We start from the raw sequence: 8,524 nt of genomic DNA, 5'->3' as shown, positions 1-8,524 counted from the left end.
TATAGAAGGCATTAGATGGGAAAAAGGAAGGACTGTTATTCCCATTTTGCAGATAGGAGAACTGGCACAGAGAGGTTACATGACATAACCAAGAACAAATGACATGTCAATGACAAAGTTTACAACTAGCACGCAGGTATTCAAGTATTGTACTAAAAGCATGAGAGTTCAGAAATTGGTAAAAGCAATGAGATATTAAAGGGAAATATAATGCATGCTAATTTAGACACAATTCATCCTGAGGCATGCACTTTACTTTATTCATTGCTTATTTTGCACTAATACCAAGCACTATTTAAATTAGATTTCACTAAGTTTATATAAGAGATTAGCATAATTTTTCTCCCATACTGTGGTCATTTTTATCATTCATATAAGTATTATTCCTTATTCTTAAGCATCTGATTTATCCTTTTCATCACAGTCTGTGAATCACATTGAATATATTTCTGGTCCAACTCACACAAAAGGTCACTTTCTTGATTTAGCTTTCTCTTATGGCTTATTGCTGACTGATTTTTCTTTCCACTCCATGTGCATTTTCATACCATCATTTAATGGCATTTACATTCTCTGCAATTCCTCATGCATTTTCATCTAAAAGAGCTAGTTATCAATAGTAACACCTGTTTTCCAGAATATTACATTTTATTGTTAATTTTGGCTTGCCTCATGTGTCACCAGCTATTATTAAATGGAATGGTAATGTTATACTGTAATTCATATCATACAAATATTAGATATCATATTGCTCTGTGTCAAGAAGGGTGGTTGAAATGCATACATGTCCTTAGGTACACATCAGTGTTTAAGGGCAGAAGGACATCAACTGGACAGATAACAGAGCTTTACATCTCTCTGTTCAACTGAATTTCTGATAATCTCAGTGCTTCACCTTTTAAATCATATTTTGTTTGGTCTCTTTTGTCAGGGATAAATTACAAAATGATATTATATCCCCACAGATGCTCATCCCAAGTGCCCTTCCGTTTTCATAAAGCTAGGGCAAGAAGATGGATTTTGTGGGAGATCCTGAAGATTAGTGGGCATGGACTATTTTTCACCTTGAAAGGAATAATGTTATAGACCTGAAGCATGACATTTGAGACAACATCTTGATTTAAGGATTAGAACAGCATAATCTGACACATCTGTAGTAACTATGAATGCAAGTATGTATTTGCATACAGAACAAAGGATGCATTCGAACAGGTTTTTAGATTTTTCTTTTTCTTTCTTTCTTCAAGTGAGAGACCGTATGTGATTAAGAGTATAGCCCCTACCTTGATGACAGTTAACCACCTGTTTTTTTTAGGAAGGATTACAGATATCTGTTCGAGACACCTAGGAGAATATGGAGAGAGCTACAGAAAAGGGAAGGCTGAATCTTTACACCATAAATAAGGGGAGACTGGAGAGGAAATGGAAAAGATAAGTAAGCCTAGGTCTACCCTGCAGACTTCTGTGGCATAGCTATGTCAGTTAATAATATGAAGTGTGAATTCTCACTAAAACAGGTGTGCTGGCAGAAGCCCCTAATCTAAAGTGAATAGCTTTACTCCACATAGAATTGCTCTTTTCATAACTACTTGTATAACTGAGGAGCTCTAAAAACCTTCTCAGCTTCACACATAAAATAAGATCTGATCTTTGAGAAATAATTCAACTTGATAAATGATTGCCCCTTGTTCTTTATGACCCTGATTAAGTAAAGTACATAAGTGTATGCTTAATTCTAAGCATCTGAATAAACCCATTGAAATTAGTGAAACTATTTAAGATAGGAATCAGTTTAAATATCTTGTTGAACTTCAGCCTAGATTTGCGTCACAAAAGGTAGAAACTGAAAAGTGTTACGAATGCAATTATGCAGTTCATTCTTATATTCATACAGTTCCCACAATATATGCTTCAAATGATTTAACCTGCACTACCTTCTTTGAGAGACTAAAATATGTTTCTGTTAATCTTCTCCTGATATTCAGATTGCATTTACTTTTCCTTAATTTCATCCAAATATACTCAGTTATACCTCCTTGTTCTGCACCATACAATTCATCATCATTTTCAGAAACTTAATCCGTAAGAGAAATAAAATTTTGGAACACTTTAAACTAAGCTATAAATATCTATTCAACCCAATCAGTTAACCTGGGAAAAATAATTAAAATGACTAAAATTGAAAAGTAACTAACTACATGCTTAAATAGATGACCAAACTCCAGACCCACCCTTGTGATGTTTAGTAAGCATATCATTATCTATATTAATCACCACCTTCTGAAAGCATTAAAGTATGTATCAATGAGATTCGTGACCTTCTTTGTAGGAGTACTAAGGGCTTGAACCTGCAGTCCCTCTCTATGTAAAACCTACATTGAATTTAATGGGATTGGTGTGTAAAAGGGCTGTGTAATCATAATTCAGAAATAAAGGGAAGAGGTTCAACAAAGCTTACATATCCCATTAGGCTTTCATGATCAAGACTGATACGTTTTTGTAGCTAATGGTACACAAAAGAGTGATGCCACTAGCATCGCTTCCAGTCATCTTTGATTCCCCAGTCTGAATAAGAAGGCACCTGTGTATGACTGGGCATGTTGTTGGTAGACTTGAATTTACAGCTTTGGATCATTAGGGAGACAATTTTACCACTCTACCAGGATGTCCCTATAACCAGTAATTGATTATATACGTGTTAGAATGTAAAACATACTATTTACATGATACACAGTCAATGCGTCTACACATGCATTTGATGTGGAGGCAATTTACCTGTGAGTAAACTACTTGCGAAGCAGGAACAGATTTGCTGCTAATGGCAGCAAACTGCTTCTCCTTCCTGGGGCCCTGCCACCACCAGGAGCTGGGTGCTAACCCAGGGGCTGGCAGGGAGTAGGGGACCAGGAGACAGCTGTTAGGGCTGGGGCATTGCACCCCTATCAGGGGTGGGGGACTTGGAAAGAGCTACAAGGGAGAGGCAGGTCCCAGCCCCAATCTGCTGGTGGGGCAGCTAGCAGCTAGCTTGCTGCTAGCAGCCCTACTAGGAGATCAGGGCAGGCAGCTGGGACCTACCCTACCCCTGCATCTCTTTCCAAGCCCTATGCCCCAATCACCTGATCAAGACATGGGGCAGGGGAGCCTGTTCCCCACTCCACTTCACGATCACAGAGCTGGGTGGAGAACAGGCTGGGGAACAAGGGAACCTGTGCCCCCTCAGCTCTGCCATCATACAATATATTTAACTTTCCCCCATTTGGGTCCATGTGGTAACTTCTACTATTTGGGTGCATCTACACAAGACGCTTACTGTGGAGTTGCCTAATTAGTTCTGCAGTAAAGTGTCTCTGTCTACATATGCAGAACTATTAGTCTAGAGTAAACTAATTAACTCTGCAGTAAGTTATTACTGCTCAATACAAGTACTATCCTACAGCAGAGTTATTTACTCCTCTGGAATGAACATGTAGATGCTGAATGGAGCTGGCTGGGGCACGAGGGTGCTTCAGTGCAGGGCTGCCTGCTGGCTAGCCTTAAACTGGAGCACCCTTGTGACTGAGCCAGCCCCTCAGCATGTTGACCTGGATCAGAGCAGCCCCAGGGTGGCAGGCTGATTCCTTGGCCCTCCTGCTAGCCAGAGCTGCTCTGCCCCAGCATTATATGTTGCAGTCCCAGGTTTGTTATAACTTCTTTCACATGTGTAAACACTGCTCAGGAGCAACAAACTCCAGTATGAACTGTGCTGGAGTTTATTCAGTTGCATTAATTTCAGATGTAGATATGCCCTTTGTAAGGATCACACACATTGTTTTTTTGTGACATTAAATAGCAATTCTGGATGGGTTTTTACTTGATTCTTGGCCTTAAGCACAAGATAATTTTTATATTTTCCTCTTTTTCCTTTATTTTTTCCTGGAACACCCAATAGACTAATAATACTTGTAGAAAAGACCTGGCTGTTGAGCTGCTGATTCTGCTATTATTTCTTGCTTTGTTATAACTTCTTTCACAACCTCTGGCTCTATTTTCTCTCTGGCTGACTCAGCTGACTAGCCCTGTAATTCCATCATTGCAAATATGTTGACTATCACTGTTCATTTGGTATGAAAGACAAAAACCTAGAATACAAAATCTAATCAAACTTGCATAGATTCCCCAGACTGAACTTGGATATAATGAGTCAATGAACAATCAGCTGTGGAAAATAAAGATGTGTGTTGGGCTAATGTGGATGTGGTTATTTTCTGTTTGTTTTGTTTTTTTAAACAACAGTCAAACACAAAAGCCTGAAATCATCTTCTCCAAATCAGTCTTATTTTTGCTGTCTCACTCTTACTTGCTTCTCATATTTGTAATTCTTTATGCTATAGACCAGAAGGCAGGATATAAATCTAGGAAATAAATTAAAACTCCTGTTATACAGTAGGTAGCCATTTAAATCCTGAAAACATCATTAGCTCTTTGCCAAAAGCATTAATTTCCATATTACAGGTAGTCACTGCTCTAGTTCGTTTAATCCTACTGCTATGTAATGTGGAAACAGCCTGCTGTCAGTTATTTGCACCTCATTGAGGCTTATTACCTCTCTTCTCCAAGTGTGTTCAGCCCCAGCTTAGCTGTTTGCATCTTATTAAGGCAGGTTATGCTCAGAGCCTCTTATTACTGATAGCAACTTTGATATTGATGGACTAGTTAGTTTCAGTGGGCATGTCTGCATGTGCAGTTTAATGAGCTTTAGCCTATTTTAATATGCATTAAAACATCACAAAAACATGATCTGTCACCAAAGTGCATTAAAAGAGGCTTAATATGTTTTTTTTCTAGTGCTTCACAATAGATGTGATGTGCATTACCTAAAGCACATTTATGAATGTGTTGATGTGCTCAGTGACACTTACAGCAAAGCACTGAGAGTAATTTAAATGGACTAGAACATGGGTGTCAGGCTCCCCCAGATCCTTATGCTAGATATGGACCATGATGGTCTCCTTTCTGGCCAGATCCTGACACAGCAGCAGCAAGGTGAGTGACGGTGACAGAGGTTGACATAATAGTTGCTTGCTCCCTACCAAAGACATACATCCTCAATGGGGCTCTGTACACCGGAATTTGGCAGTGACCCCCATCCCTGCTAACTTTGCCTCAAAATTCCCAGCCCTCTATGAGTCCTTCAGGGACATGGTTTTGTGGGCCATACATTTGACATCCTTGGGCTAGAAGAATTAATTATCTACCGTGCAGCTCAGACAATTTTCTGATTGCCAGACAAGTCTGCTCTGTATGGCTTAGACTATATTTTCAAAGCTTTATTATTCTTGTGCCATTGATCCCACAAGTGACAGAATTGCTTTTGTAGGCAGAATTGCTTTTAATTTTTTTTTCTTTTTTTTTTCCCTTCTAGGAGAGGTGTAAAGCCAAATCCAAGTAGTGACTAGGTTCCTGCTCTCCTAACATAACATCCTTTGTGGTATTTTCAGACTGATGGGCAAAAATACTTTCTTTCCAAGTGTGTGACACTGCTTATCTTCTGTCAGAAGGGATGTGCCATTTTGTGTTCCTGTAGTGGAGCCTGGAAGTGTTGTTTTCTCTCTTGCCTTGACTCCCATCTCTTGCTCCTGGTATAGTGCAGAAGGTTCTTGTGAGCAGGTGCTAGTTTCCTACCTCTCATGAGTCGTAAGCAGTTTGACTTTGTTGAGGGACGGCATGAAGTCCCTATCCTAGCATCAGATTTGGAAAAGCAATGATTTTGGCCTGTGTGAATCACTACCAACAAGGAAAAACTTGAAAATTACATTACTGCAAGTATTTTGTGCAAGCTGCCAGGACTGCAATTTCTCAGTCAGTAAAATGAAACTGCCTCTGGAATGGGCCAACTCAGTGTAAAATGAAAAAAGGCAGTGAAGTGCAGAAGAGGAGGAGAGCTTATCAGGTGTGCATTTGGGTAAGGAAAAAGGGAAAAAAGACACAAGCCTTAAAAGAATTGAAGGGACACAGCCAACCCAAATGCACTGTTCATTCATCGCATAGAGCTCCCATTTTTCTTGTTCCCCTTTTTACTTTATTATGGAATATATGTTTTTACTTAGGTATCCAGGTTGTAGGCATATTGTTCTAGAGGCAAAAACAATCAGAACTCGTGGTAGAGGTGATATCTTTTATTAGAAGAACTAGATTTTTGCAAAACGATTTCTTTAACTGCAAGCTTTCGGGCACAAGCACCCTTGCTACCTAAAACAACTTTTACACTCTTTTCTCCTATGCCTGAAGAAGGGTGCAATTAAAGAAATTTTAATGCAAAAATCTAGTTCATCTAATAAAAGATATCACCTCTACCACGAGTTCTGAATCCTTTTGTTTTTACTTAGGTCATGTCTTTGGCTGTTGTTTGCAGACCCTTATAAATATGGCACAAAGTGTCCTGTTCTAGGCCCCATTTGAAGGCCTTTCCTTGGTGGATCAGAGTTGTTTTGGGCAAAGGCAGGGAGGTAAAGGAACCTCTTTACCTAGATGCACCTATCCCAGGTGAGAGTGACAATACACCTTTACAGCTTAATACAGGCGGAGGGGGCGCAAGCTGCATTTCAGTCCCAAAAGTGGACTGCACCATGCGACTGACTCAAAATGTGGGATGTGGCTAGTCCTGTGAGCAATATACGGTGCCCGGGGAGCGGAGTTGAGGGTTAGTCACTCTGTCAGCTCACACGCTGCTCTCTCACTTCAGTGACAGGTTTGTTGTTAATGCACATTTTCAGCAATTGGGGATTACCCTCACTCCCTCTCCCTGGTGGGCAGGGAACCATAAGAGGGGTTGGGAAGAAGCTAATAGGATTCTCCCCCTTGCAATTTCAGGGGTACCTCTCAGAAAGTATGGGAGGGCCAAGAAATACCCAGAGGGATCTCCTCATAAAGCAAAGCCACTGAGAGGATGAAGTGGGGAGGGGGAAGGATTTCCCTTCCACAAATACCACTGGGTGGGTGGGGCTTCCTACACCCTTTTGTGTGTGCATGGGAGAGGGGGAGTGCACTGCCCCTGCTGGCTGCTACACTCTGTGTGTGTGTGTGTGTGTGTGTGTGTGTGTGTGGGAGCTGTGATCTCACTGACTTGTGCTAGTAGTGAGACGGGGCTGAGATGTGTGTGTGCATGTGTGTGTAGATGTACAAGACCTGTGATCTCATTGAGCAGTGAGGGGGGCGGGGGTGTGTAGGAACTGTGATCTCACTGAATCTTGGTAGTACTGACAAGGAGCTGGGGGGGGGGGGTGTAGATGCATAGATCTGTGCTCCCTCTGAGTAGTGAGAAGGGGTCGGGGGTGTGGGGGGGTGTGTCGGGGGGTGGGACTCCTCCGCCCCCCCCGCGGGCTGGGACAAAGCCCCGAACGAGCTAGCGCGGGTGAGAGGGTCGTGGAGGGATCCAGGGCGGGGCCGCAGCGCCCATGTCCCTCCGCTCCGACCTATCCCCTGCCCTGCTAGTCAGGCGGCATCGCCCCGCGCCCATTGTCCCCCCCTCCCCCACCCGCGGCGGTGACACAGCGGCCCCCGGGGGGCGGGGCGGGGCGGGCGCTGAGGAGGGGAGGGGGGCGGAGCGGAGCCGGGCGCGGGCGCAGGGACCGGCAGCGGCGGCGCCCGGGGCAGACGCGGGGCAGCGGCTGCGGGAGAAGGTAACCGGGCCGCTGGGGTGGGGCGCGTGGGGCTGCGCCTACCGAGCTGGGGGAGCCAGCCGGCCGGCCGGCCGGGTGGGCCCGGTGGCGGGGAGCTGGCGGGGTGTCGGCGGCGGGACGTGGGGGCAGGAAAGCCCGCCGGGGACGGCGGCGGCAAACGCGGCCGCACGGCAGCACTGCCCGGGGGGCGGCGCGGGGGAAGTCCCGGGCCTGCCGCGTGTCCCGGGAACAAAGAAGCGTGCCCTGCAGTGCCAGCCGGCCCGCAGGTAGGGCGCGGGGCCGCAGTCTGGTGTCCGCCCCGGCCCCGGCCCCTCCCATGGGGCGGAGGTGGCTCGGATGCGGGGACGCGCTGACTGGAAGGGCTGTGGCGTGGGGACGGGGCGAAGGCTGGCTCCAGCCCGGGGCCCGCAATTTGGGAAGATTTGGGAAGAAACCTTTTGGGACGTTGGTTGTAGCCGTGTAGCCAGACTCCCTATGCCTGGGGAAAGGGTTCGTGTGCCGGAAAGCTTGCAGAGAACATTTTTTCCAACTATTGAGTTGGTCTGATCAAAGAGATCAGGGCTGCCCAAAGAGCCTTGGAAACTGCTCAGAATCTGTCCGGACGGGGAAATGCACAGACGCACAGGCACACCCCTTTCACAATTGGCCTAAAGGAGGGGGAAATGCAGTGACACACACACACAGGTGCACACACACCCTTTCAGAATTGGCCTAGAGTGGGAAGTACACACACACACACACACACACACACACGTGTGTGTATACATGTCCACATGGGTTTGCAGATGTAAATGCATGTGTATATAGGCGTGTGTCTACATCTATACGTACACAGATCTGTAGCGTTCCATTTGATTCTCTCTCTC

General features: G+C 44.7%; 1 protein-coding gene across 2 annotated transcripts in view; it reads left to right on the top strand.

The window, feature by feature from the left end:
* Nucleotides 1-7,422: 7,422 nt before the first annotated feature.
* Nucleotides 7,423-8,524, top strand: part of ANKRD50 (ankyrin repeat domain containing 50) — a 62,639-nt gene continuing 61,537 nt past the window's right edge. For both annotated transcript variants that reach the window (XM_006265926.3, XM_014596216.3), the window contains exon 1: nucleotides 7,423-7,658. The gene's annotated coding sequence lies outside the window, so the exon portion shown is untranslated. The remainder of the gene's footprint in view (nucleotides 7,659-8,524) is intronic.

The sequence above is a fragment of the Alligator mississippiensis genome, chromosome 2 (genome assembly GCF_030867095.1).
Source record: "Alligator mississippiensis isolate rAllMis1 chromosome 2, rAllMis1, whole genome shotgun sequence".
Classification (NCBI taxonomy): domain Eukaryota; kingdom Metazoa; phylum Chordata; order Crocodylia; family Alligatoridae; genus Alligator; species Alligator mississippiensis.
The sequence above is the reverse complement of the archived record's forward strand: the minus strand, read 5'-3'. Positions and strand labels throughout refer to the sequence as shown.